Source organism: Lathyrus oleraceus, chromosome 3 (genome assembly GCF_024323335.1).
Source record: "Lathyrus oleraceus cultivar Zhongwan6 chromosome 3, CAAS_Psat_ZW6_1.0, whole genome shotgun sequence".
Classification (NCBI taxonomy): Eukaryota; Viridiplantae; Streptophyta; class Magnoliopsida; order Fabales; family Fabaceae; genus Lathyrus; species Lathyrus oleraceus.
The window spans coordinates 28774350-28785988 of record NC_066581.1 but is presented as its reverse complement, the minus strand read 5'-3'; the positions used below and the strand labels follow the sequence as shown (position 1 = coordinate 28785988).

Sequence of the window (11639 nt, the reverse complement as noted above, 5' to 3'; positions counted from 1 at the left end):
ATATAGTATCTTGACTAAGTTGAAAAGTATTATAACCTGGATTTCTTAACCAAAAGAGGTTCTTACGAACCAGACTCTAAACTTATAAACGCGTCCGAAAATAGTTTTAAAATCTCTTTTCTTCTTTATGTTAAAAACTCCTAATGAACTAAACAAAGCGCTTTCGCTGTTTTTGAAATAGTTAAAAACAATTAAGTTTAAAAAGACGTTGGACGGCTTTCGATCTTACCCAACGGAATTGAAGTGCGGGAAAACTTAATTTGAAAGTTAAAATAGCCCTTAAGTGTTTCTACGAACAATTGTACGGATTATCGGTTCAATTATGATCCTTACATTCTAACCTTATAAATTTAGCTAGACATGGTAAAGTAAAAGTGCATTAAAATAAATGAAAGTAGTGCGAGTGCGGAAAGTAAATAATTTAAAGCGAGTGCGAGGAAATAAATAATTTAAAGCGAGTGCGAGAAAATAAATAATTTAAAGCGAGTGCGAGAAATAAATAAAGTAAAAGCGAGTGTGGGAAATAAATAAAGTAAAGGCGAGTGCGGGAAATAAATAAAGTAAAGGCGAGTGCGGGAAATAAATAAAGTAAAGGAGAGTGCGGGAAATAAATAAAGTAAAGGCGAGTGCGGGAAATAAATAAAGTAAAGGCGAGTAATAAAAACCTGCTCCAATCGGAGGGCTGAGTAAATTGTAATGCGAAAAAGAAAATGGCGGCAGGATTAACTTCCTTGCAAAGTGCTCCAAACTCGATTACAGACTCTATCACAGACTCGATCACACAATTGTGGTAACACTCCAATGCGAAGCGATTACCACTATAAAATACTGAATATATGCCTAAGTGAAACAAAGTTGCTTCTGAGTTTGCCTCTGCTCTAAGTTTGGATGCTTGTAAAACTGAATTCGCGTTTCTATTTATAAGCAAATAAAAAAGGTGGAATTGACTTGGATGCCCTTCAACTTGAAAATAGAGGAAACCGTTTCCTTCTTGTGGCGCCCGCCACAAGGCTATGGCGCCCGCCACAAGCATAAAGTGGGGCGCCTTAGTGGAAGTGGTGGGAAAACGTGGGAGTTGATGGAAGTTGAATTTGACACGTCATGGCTTGGACTGTGGCGCCCGCCATTGGGTAGGCCATAAGAGCAAAATGTTGATTTTTAGGGTTTTTGGCTCTTTTTCGCTCCTTTTCTTGATCGGGGCTCCGATAAAAGTAAAAACCTGAAAACAAAGGAAAACGCAGTAATAACACAACAAAATGATAATAAAACAACTAGAATGCATGTGAAATCGGAGTCGAAAATACGTAAATTTTAGTGTGATCAAACTCTCCCACACTTAAACCTTTGCTTGTCCTCAAGCAAAACATTGAAAAGCTCATAAAAGAAAGTTTGTGCAAACGAGTGCTTCAAGTAGAAATTCCAAGTTCAAGTTGGGATGCAGTGATAGGTACTAACTGAGTGAACTAAGGGTATCATGATGACACTAACCCTCAATTACGGACATAAACTTCATTCCTATATTGACCAACCCATATTATCCCACAATACCTAGGCCTGCTTCTTCATCTCTTTTGTGTCCTTTTCATTCAGGCGCAATCACATTAAGCCCGTTATCCGTACATACTTCATAGTAGAGTGGCCTGTTAGTGATTATGATCAGAACATGGGATTTCTGGCACATAAATATGCGTAAATCCTTTTATTGGACCCAACTGTAGTTGTGGGGGATCGGATCGTAATCTGCCCTACCGAGTTCAGTGCCAGATACCTCTGAACCAACTAACAGTGAGTACTGCTTTTCTTTTTCTTTTTCTTTTTGTAGCAATTTTTTACAATTCTTGGGTTTAAATGACTTTGTGAGGGTCATCTATACCGGAGTTGCCTTTTTGCTTTCTTTTATTTTTTTGTTTTTCTGGATCATTCACTTATTTGCATCGGTCCCCTACGTAGAGGATGTGTAGGCCGGAGCTGACTGCTGAGATAAACTACTAAGGACTTATACGGAAATGATGATTAAGGCCATGGTATATGGGGTTTCGGGAATGATTCCTATATTTACGAAGCTTGTGGTGCTAACACAGATACTGATGTTTCGCAAAGTTCTCCCAAGTCACCGCATCCTTACTCAAAACATGTCCTTAAAACCTGAAAACTTTCGAAATAACACTATTTTCTTTTGCAAATTTTTTTTGGTGGGGCTACTAAAGGTATGAGGAGGTAGGATTGTACTAAGGATCTACTGTATTTGGTGACTCGTCAGACTCATGCATTATACTAAAAAGAAAAATAAACAACTAAAAGGAAATAACAATAAATAAACTATCTAAAAACAACAAATAAAAACGATAAAGGAAAAGCGAGAGAAACAATAAAGAAAAGACGATAGAGTCTCCTCCCACACTTAAATCGAACATTGTCCCCAATGTATCGAAATAAGATAAGGAAGAGTTACCTGGCAACCTATTGCTGACCACTAGTGCCCTCGCCATCCTGAGGTGGACGACGGGATCGGGTACGACGACGATCTCTATGATCCATCCTCACCTGCAGGGAATCCTGAGCGGTTCGCACGTTTCGAAGGTGACCTAAAATGGTACCCTGAGTGTTTTCTACGAGAGCAATGTGTTGCTGGTGGTAATGTTGCTGACGGGCTTGTGAATTTGTGATCACTTGTAGAGACTGTAGAACAGTGTCGTAGGACCTGTCTGTCCTCCGCTGTGATTCTTGCATGAAGCTCATATTATCTGCCATTTGTTGCTGGATGGTAGAGAGTAGGTCGTCACGCCTTTGCTCTCTAGCCAGGTGGTCACGCCACATCTCCTCTGTAATATAGAAGCCAGGAGTGGTACCTGCAGAAGAAGAAGATGGTGTAGTGTGTGGTGGTGAAGGATGATGGGGGGACACATGTGGTACGGGAGATCTCTCTCTCCGATCATATTCATCATCAGTGTCTGATCCCGCCTCATCAGGAATGTTAGGAGGAAGAGGACCTAAAACAGGTGGAGCATCTAAATCGTAGGTCCAATTCCTCTCATTACGTATATCTGTACGTTTAGTGCAAGGTAGAATAACAGATAGGATGGCTACACCATGAATCATAAGTGTATAACCTCCTTCTCTCCTTGAACGGCACAATTTCATGTCTCTCAGAAATTTTAAGTTAATTGTGCGAGGAGGTAAGAGGTCTAGGGTAGCCATCTCATTGTTCAGGTTAAGTGCCCGAGCAATAGACGTAATTAATCCACCAAAAGAAATTGGTCCCGCCTTATTCAGAGTTAAAATCATATGGGCGAGCATGAATGGAACCGAATTAATTTTTCTATTTGTGAGGCTTCCTTGCAAATATAGAAGCTCTTTAGCGTTAACCTTATTTGGATTCTCCCGGCCAAAAACAGTGCATGCCAACAGATATCTAAAAACTCTGATGGCCGGGTTATGGATAGTTGAGGCAAGGACTCCTTCAAAAGAGTTAATGGGAGTGTTTGATAAACGCTCCCAGAAGGAAAATACCTCAACAGGCCATTCGGAATCCAAAGGGGCCTCACAAATAGCACCTTCCCCATGAGGGATCCCTAACAGACTGGCTAGTTCATCGGTACTGAATTGGTATTCAACAACAAACATTCTAAATTGGACAGTACCAACTGTGCTAGCAGTGTTAGGGCGGACAACATAAATTAAGGAACTTAAAAATTCAATTGTCAGCCGCTCATAGGTGGGTTCTTTGTTGATAAATAAATTATGCAAACCTAAGATGTCTAATAAATGGAAAATGCTATGGTAGATACCTAAAGTGTAGAGACAATCTTCGTCAACATACCTTGTCGGGAGGATTTCCCGATTTTGCAACCGTTCAATGATTTTTCTTTGTCTCTCCCCCGGTTTCCCTCCTCAAAGGACGAATCCGTTGAACTCCATTTGAATGCTCTTGAAATGTGGATGAAGAAGATGAAGTGGTTGGTGAAAAAGGTTGGATTTTTACAAAATCCGGCGGATGAAATCAAAAATGGAAAGTGGAACAATGATATGTGTGGTATGATGGTTAGGAAAGTATGAGCTTTTTGGGGGTTCAAGGACTTTTTTTCCAAGGTGAAAAAATGGGTTTTGGAGGTTGTAAGTTGCAAAAATGGTGAAGAGAAGGGGTCTGCCCCGACCATTTACAGACGCTGTGGCGGGCGCCACAGGTCCTATGGCGGGCGCCACAAGGCAAAGTCTGGCTGGGCCAGATTTTGGTCCTTTGGTTTGGGCTTCGCTTGTCTTTTGGCTTTGAGGGGTCTGGATAACATTTGTCTTGTGATTCTCCTAGTTTCTTTGACTTGCATAATTTTATAAAAGCAAAAACGAAAAATAAAAAGTGAAACTGAAACAAAAATAAAAACAGAAATTAAATATAAATAAATAAATAACTGAAAAATTAAAATGCAAACAAAATAAATATAAAACATATATAGATAAAAATAGAAATACTAATGTATAGTAGTAGTTTATATAATATTCAAATGCGATAATATAAAATGAGTAATGCAAATACGATAAATATATATAAAAGAGAAATAAAATGAAATGGTGAGATCAGGTATTAGGGGTGTCGTCTGCCTGAGTGGATCCACGGAGTACGGCTATCTCCTGCCTGAGCTCTGCGATCTCCTGATATAGACAATCGGCTTCAGTAGCATGGGTGAGATCAGACACTCCCATCTGTAGAGTTAGGTCCGCCACTTCCTGTCTAAGCTCTGCAATCTCTCTACGGCACTCAGCAATTTGGGTGCGTATGTCGGGTGTCTGCAATGAATGATTATTAGAGAGAACAGTGATTCTAGGAGATGGTGGTGCATGTGTGTATTCAGCAACTGGGGGCGATCTCGGCTCCTCAACGGTCTCTCCCTGGCCCTCTAGAGCATAGCTCCAATTCGCTGGATCATGCACACTGGTCATCATAGGGTCTGGCAATGTGAAGTAATGGATGGCCTCGCTGTCGACTAGCAGTCGGAACTGACATGGATGGAAAGAGGCTCTCCTCATCAATCCTCTGGTCAAAAAGAAATCGATGTCCATGGTCGTGTATCCACAGTAGGTCCGAAGATGTAACAACTTGCGAGACAAACCTAAAGCGACAGCAATCTGTGTGATGATTCCACCAACATGGATGACTCCTTCGGTGGATCTAGAGATACCACTGAGATTATTCAATAAAAAGTTCCCACATGCTACTGGGCGAGACTGGGATGTGCAAAATAATAGGAAGATCTCCTCTTCACTCAGTAGTGTCTCTGTATCTTGTCTTCCCAAGAAGGAATGTGCTAATATCATCTGAAAATATCTGAAGGCTGGGTTATGTATGACATAAGATAACTGTGTAGATGGATCCTGGCTTCCGCCACCTGATATATCACTCCAAAACTTCTCCACTTCCTTACCCAGGAAATATCCCAAAGGTGTCTCCGGGATAGCATCAGGAGTAGTCTGGAAACCCAACAGGTCGCCGAACTCTTTCTGGCTGAAGGAGTACTCAACTCCAAAAAGCCTGAAAGCAGCATACCCATCTGGTCCAGAATATGGGTCATAGTCGAATGAACTCAGGAACTCCAAAGTCAGGTTCCTATATGTGTTACTCAAATCATCAGCAAACTTGTCCCAGTGAAGCTGGTGGCTAAGGAATCGGATACTAGGCTCGATACCCAGTGCCTCCATACAGTGCTGGTCAGGATAACGTGTGGGTGCCATAGGGCGCTGATACAAAGCGATGTAACACTCCCTCTGAGCATTATCTTTATAGGCCACGTGCATGTCATCGAAACCCTGCATCCTAGTAACAGTTAAGAAAGTGATCCTGAAAATACAAACCATTCAAATCTTAGTCTCAATGTAAAATAAGATAAAATAAAAATAAAAATAAATAAATGCGAAAAAGTAAAATGAAAGAAAAACCATGGGTTGCCTCCCATGCAGCGCTTGTTTAACGTCATTAGCTTGACGATTAGAATTTATACACCTGTAGTAGTATGAATCGGTGGATCAATCAGGGTGTGGCTCGAGTAGTATGCTGGAATGTCTCCTCCTTCGTAGAGCTTCAGTCTTTGTCCATTTACAATGAACGGACTACAGGTATCGTTCTTGATTTCTACGGCTCCGGATCTCAGAATCTTGGATACTTCGAAAGGACCAGTCCATCTTGAACGTAGCTTTCCAGGGAAGAGTCGTAACCTAGTGTTGAAAAGGAGAACAAAATCGCCTATATTGAAGTTTTTCTTTATTATTCTTTTGTCGTGATAGGCTTTTGTCCTCTCTTTATATATTTTTTCATTCTCGTAGGCAGATTGCCTAAGTTCTTCTAATTTATGAATGTCTAGGGTACGCTTTTCTCCAGCAGCTAAGTAGTCTAAATTCAAAGTTTTAATGGCCCAATAGGCCTTGTGCTCTAACTCGAATGGTAAGTGACATGATTTTGCATAAACTAGTTGATAAGTAGTAGTTCCTATAGGGGTTTTGAAAGCGGTTCTATAGGCCCATAATGCTTCTTGAAGCTTCTGAGACCAGTCTCTCCTAGAAATAGAAACAGTTTTCTCTAGGATTTGTTTTATCTCCCTATTAGATACTTCTACTTGGCCACTAGTTTGTGGATGGTATGGTGTTGCTACTCTATGCCTAACTCCATATTTTTTTAAAAGTTTGTCAAATATTCTTGATATAAAGTGTGATCCTCCATCGCTTATGACTAAACATGGTGTTCCAAATCTAGGGAATATATAGTTTTTAAATAGTTTGATTACTACCCTAGTGTCGTTTGTGGGTGCAGCTATAACTTCAATCCACTTAGACACATAGTCTACAGCTACTAAGATATACCTATTTCCTAAGGATGGTGGAAAAGGTCCCATGAAATCTATACCCCATACGTCAAAGAGTTCTACTTCCTGAATGTTTCTTAGAGGCATTTCATCACGTCTTGAAATGTTTCCAGTGCGTTGGCATCTATCACATTTGACAATGAAAGCATAGACATCACGCCACATGGTAGGCCAGAATAGGCCAGCTTGAAGAATCTTGGCGTATGTCTTAGAGGTGCTCGCATGTCCATCATAAGGTGCAGAATGACAATGCTCGATAATACTATTTACCTCTTCTTCTGGGACGCAACAGCGAAAGATTCCATCTTTACCCCTTTTGAAAAGGAGCGGTTCGTCCCAATAGAAGCTTCTCACATCGTGGAAGATTTCTTCTTGTGGTGGTAGTCAAGATCAGGGGGTACTATATCAGCAGATAGGTAATTAACGAAATCTGCATACTAGGGTACGTTATTTATTGCTAAGGAATTTTGGGAATGCTCATAAGGATCTAGGTTATTGTATTCAATGGTTTCTACTCTAGCGATCAGTCTATCATAGGCGAAATCATCATTTATCGGAATTAGTTCTGGATTTAGATGTTCTAGCCTAGAAAGGTGATCGGCTACTACATTTTCAGTTCCTTTTCTTTATCTCTTATATCTAAATCAAACTCTTGTAGTAATAGAATCCATCAGAGTAACCTGGGCTTGGCATCTTTTTTACTTAATAGGCAACGAATGGCAGCATGATCGGTGTAAACAATAATTTTTGCTCCTACTAGATAAGATCTAAATTTGTCTATAGCGAAAACTACAACGAGTGATTCTTTTTCAGTTGTTGCGTAGTTAAGTTGGGCAGCATCTAGGGTTCTACTAGCATAATAAATGGCATGTAATTTTTTATCTTTCCTTTGTCCTAGAACGGCTCCAACTGCATAATCACTAGCATCACACATTATCTCAAAAGGTTCCGACCAATCGGGCGGTTTCATAATGGGCACTGAGATTAATGCTTGCTTTAAAAGATTAAATGCGTCATTACATTTTTCGTCGAAAATGAATTCAGCATCTTTCATTAAAAGTCCGGTTAACGGTTTAGTTATTTTGGAGAAATCCTTAATAAAACGCCGGTAGAATCCAGCGTGTCCAAGAAAGCTTCGGACTTCTCTGATGGTTTTTGGGGGTTTTAGGTTTTCTATAACTTCTATTTTAGCTTTATCTACCTCTATACCTTTTTCGGAAACTATATGTCCTAGAACTATTCCTTCGGTCACCATGAAATGACATTTCTCCCAATTTAGCACGAGGTTCACCTCCACGCATCTCTCCAGGATTTTCTCAAGGTTAGCAAGACATTTGTGGAAATCGAATCCGCAAACCGAGAAATCATCCATAAACACTTCCATGACACCATCTAGGTAATATGCGAATATTGACATCATGCAGCGTTGGAAAGTAGCTGGGGCGTTACAGAGGCCGAAAGGCATTCGTCTGTAGGAAAAAGTTCCATAAGGGCATGTAAAGGTAGTTTTTTCTTGATCTTCTGGGTGAATAGGTATTTGGAAGAATCCAGAGTATCCATCTAGATAACAGAAGTAAGAGTGTCTGGCTAGACGCTCCAACATTTGGTCTATAAATGGTAAAGGGAAATGGTCCTTCCTAGTTGCTTTATTTAATTTTCTATAATCTATACACATCCGCCATCCTCCTTCTAAATGTTTTGCTACATGTTCGCCTTTATCGTTTTGCACGACTGTGATGCCTCCCTTTTTAGGTACTACATGCACAAGGCTCACCCACTTACTATCCGAGATCTGGTAGATTATACCTGCCTCAAGTAACTTAAGAACTTCCTTCTTAACAACATCACTCATTATAGGGTTTATTCTTCTCTGATGCTCCCTAGAGGGTTTTGAATCTTCTTCGAGCGAAATCCGATGCATGCATACGGATGGGCTTATAACTTTCAGGTCAGAGATATTATATCCTAAGGCTGAGAGATATCTTCGTAAAACGTCTAAAAGTTGGTTCGTTTCCTTTTGGCTCAAGGTAGCACTGACTATAACTGGACGGTTCATCTTTTCATCGAGGAACTCATATCTCAGGTTCTTAGGCAGTTCCTTAAGTTCTAAGGTTGGTTTCTTAGGGCATGGCATAGGATCTGGAGTAAGGGATAAACTTTCATAAAGGTTATCATTGATGTAAGGTTCTTTAAAGTCATCATCTTCCTTTATGGGGGTTGATGGTAACTTAATAATTTCTTTTTGTTCTAATTCTCTAACACATTCATCAATGATATCCAAGGCATAACACGAGTCTCCCATCACAGGTGCCATAAGAAATTTCGAAAGTATAAATTCTATTTTCTCGTCGCCTACCTCAAATGTCAACTTTCCTTTCTTGACATCTATTATGGCTCCTGCAGTTGATGAGAATGGTCTACCTAGAAGGATCGGTATATCATTGTCTTCCTTGATGTCCATGACGACAAAATCAGTAAGGATAAATAGTTGACCTATCCTAACAGGAACATCTTCTAAAATTCCTATCGGATATTTAACAGATCTATCGGCTAACTGAAGTGACGTCTTGGTGGGTTGCAATTCTCCTAAGTTTAACCTCTCACAAACTGCTAGAGGCATTAAACTCACACTAGCGCCTAAGTCTAGAAAAGCTTTTTCGATGACATGATTACCCAAAAGACAAGGAATGGAGAAATTTCCAGGATCTTTATCTTTCTTTGCTAATTTGTCCTCGGAAATAGAATTACATTCCAAAGGCTTCGGATCATCAAGTCTATGTTTGTTGGTAAGGATGTCTTTCAGAAACTTTGCATAAGAAGGTATTTGGGTGATGGCTTATGTGAAAGGGATTTCTACATGAAGTTTTTCTATAACTTTAATAAATTTTTGATACTGTTTATTGATCTGGGTTTGTTTGAGTCTTTGCGGATATGGTATAGGTGGTTTATATGGCGGGGGCGGTACGTAAATTTTATCTTTAGGTTCTTCTCCTTTCTCTCTACCATCCTGGTTTTCAGATTCCTCTGGCTCCTTTACTTCGTCCGGGGGTTTGGTACATTCCTTAGAAGTTTCAGGTTCGCTCAATCTTGGGTTTGGTGGCTCATCATAAGCGTTCCCGCTTCGTAGGGTAATGGCATTGGCTTGTCCTCTCGGATTTTGTTGAGGTTGTCCAGGGAATTGTCCTCCGGGTATAGTCTGAGGGGCTTGGTTTAAAGCTACCTGAGAGATCTGGGTTTCAAGCATCTTGGTATGAGTAACTATTTGGTCAACCTTGATTCCTAACTGAGTAATCAATTCGTTAACATGAATTTTTTGATTCATGAACTCCTTGTTTTGTTGGGTTTGAGCGGTGATAAAATTTTCCATAATTTTCTCAAGGCTCGGCTTTGGTGGTACAGGTTGCATAGGTTGATTTGACCTAGGGGCTTGATAACTAGGTCTCGGAGGTGCATTATTTTGAATAGGGTTATTGTTTTTATAGGAGAAGTTAGGGTGATTCCTCCATCCAGGGTTATAGGTATTCGAGTATGGGTTCCCTTGGGTGTAGTTCACTTGCTCGGAGTGGGTTTCGTTCAATAGACTGCATTCTGCGGATTGGTGTCCTTGGGTTCCACATATCTCACAATCCGATGAAACTGCGGCTACAGTATTCGGGTTTATGCACATATGCTCGACCTTAAGGGCTAATGCGTACATTTTAGCCTGCATCATGTCTATAGAGCTTAGTTCACGCACTCCTCCTCGGGCTTCCTTCTTCTCTACTGTCGCTCGTTCGACTCCCCATGATTGATGGTTTTGAGCCATATCTTCGATGAGGGCACTAGCTTCAGGATAAGGTTTGTTCATCAGAGCACCGCCTGCGGCAGCGTCGATGGTCATCTTTGTGTTGTAATGAAGTCCATTATAGAAGGTTAGAATGATTAACCAATTTTCTAAACCATGATGTGGGCATGCTCGTAACAACTCTTTATATCTCTCCCAAGCTTCAAACAACGATTCTCCATGGTTTTTGGTAAATCTAGTTATATGGTTTCGAAGAACGGGGGTCTTACTCGGGGGAAAATATTTAGCAAGAAAAACTCTTCTAAGGTTATCCCAAGTTGTAATGGAATTGGATGGAAGGGAATCTAACCATGATAGAGCTTTGTCTCTGAGGGAAAAAGGAAATAATCTTAAACGTATTGCCTCAGGAGAAGCTCCATTGGTTTTAAAAGTATCTGCTAATTGAAGAAATATTTTTAAATGTTGGTTAGGGTTCTCGGTAGCGAGACCCGCGAATTGTCTCTATTGCACTAGTTGCAATAGGGATGGTTTAAGTTCAAAATTATTGGCTGGGATTATTGGGTTTACTATACTAGAACTAGGTTCTTCGTTAGATGGTTGAGCGAAGTCCTTAAGAGGTCTTTGGTTTTGATCTTCGGCCATAGCTCTCTTAATTCTATGAAAGAATAAACGTGCGCGAGCGTAACGTTCAGGTTTCGCCAGAGGGTTTACTAAGCTTAAACTTCCGGTACTGCGAGTTCTTCGCATTGACCGGCGGGAAATAGCCTAAGTCTAAACGATATAACAACAGGAAAATGAAATTTGACGAAATTGGTCCCCGACAACGGCGCCAAAAACTTGATGCGTTGGATAACTTGATGCGGTGTTCGCAAGTATACGAACGCGTCAGAGTAATATAAAAGATTGTCGAATCCACATAGACCAAGTGTCAATCTATCGTTATCTGTCGTTATGGTGTTTATCAAAGCCAATCGAAATAGGTGTTTTTGTAGTGTGCAATGAAAAGT

The 11639-nt window shown here is 40.4% G+C and overlaps 1 non-coding gene across 1 annotated transcript; it reads left to right on the top strand.

Annotated features, from left to right (window-relative positions):
• Positions 1–10783: 10783 nt before the first annotated feature.
• LOC127133058 (small nucleolar RNA R71) lies at positions 10784–10890 on the top strand. The gene has a single exon (XR_007807052.1). It is a non-coding gene; the product is annotated as a small nucleolar RNA R71 (small nucleolar RNA).
• The last annotated feature ends 749 nt before the right edge of the window (positions 10891–11639 follow it).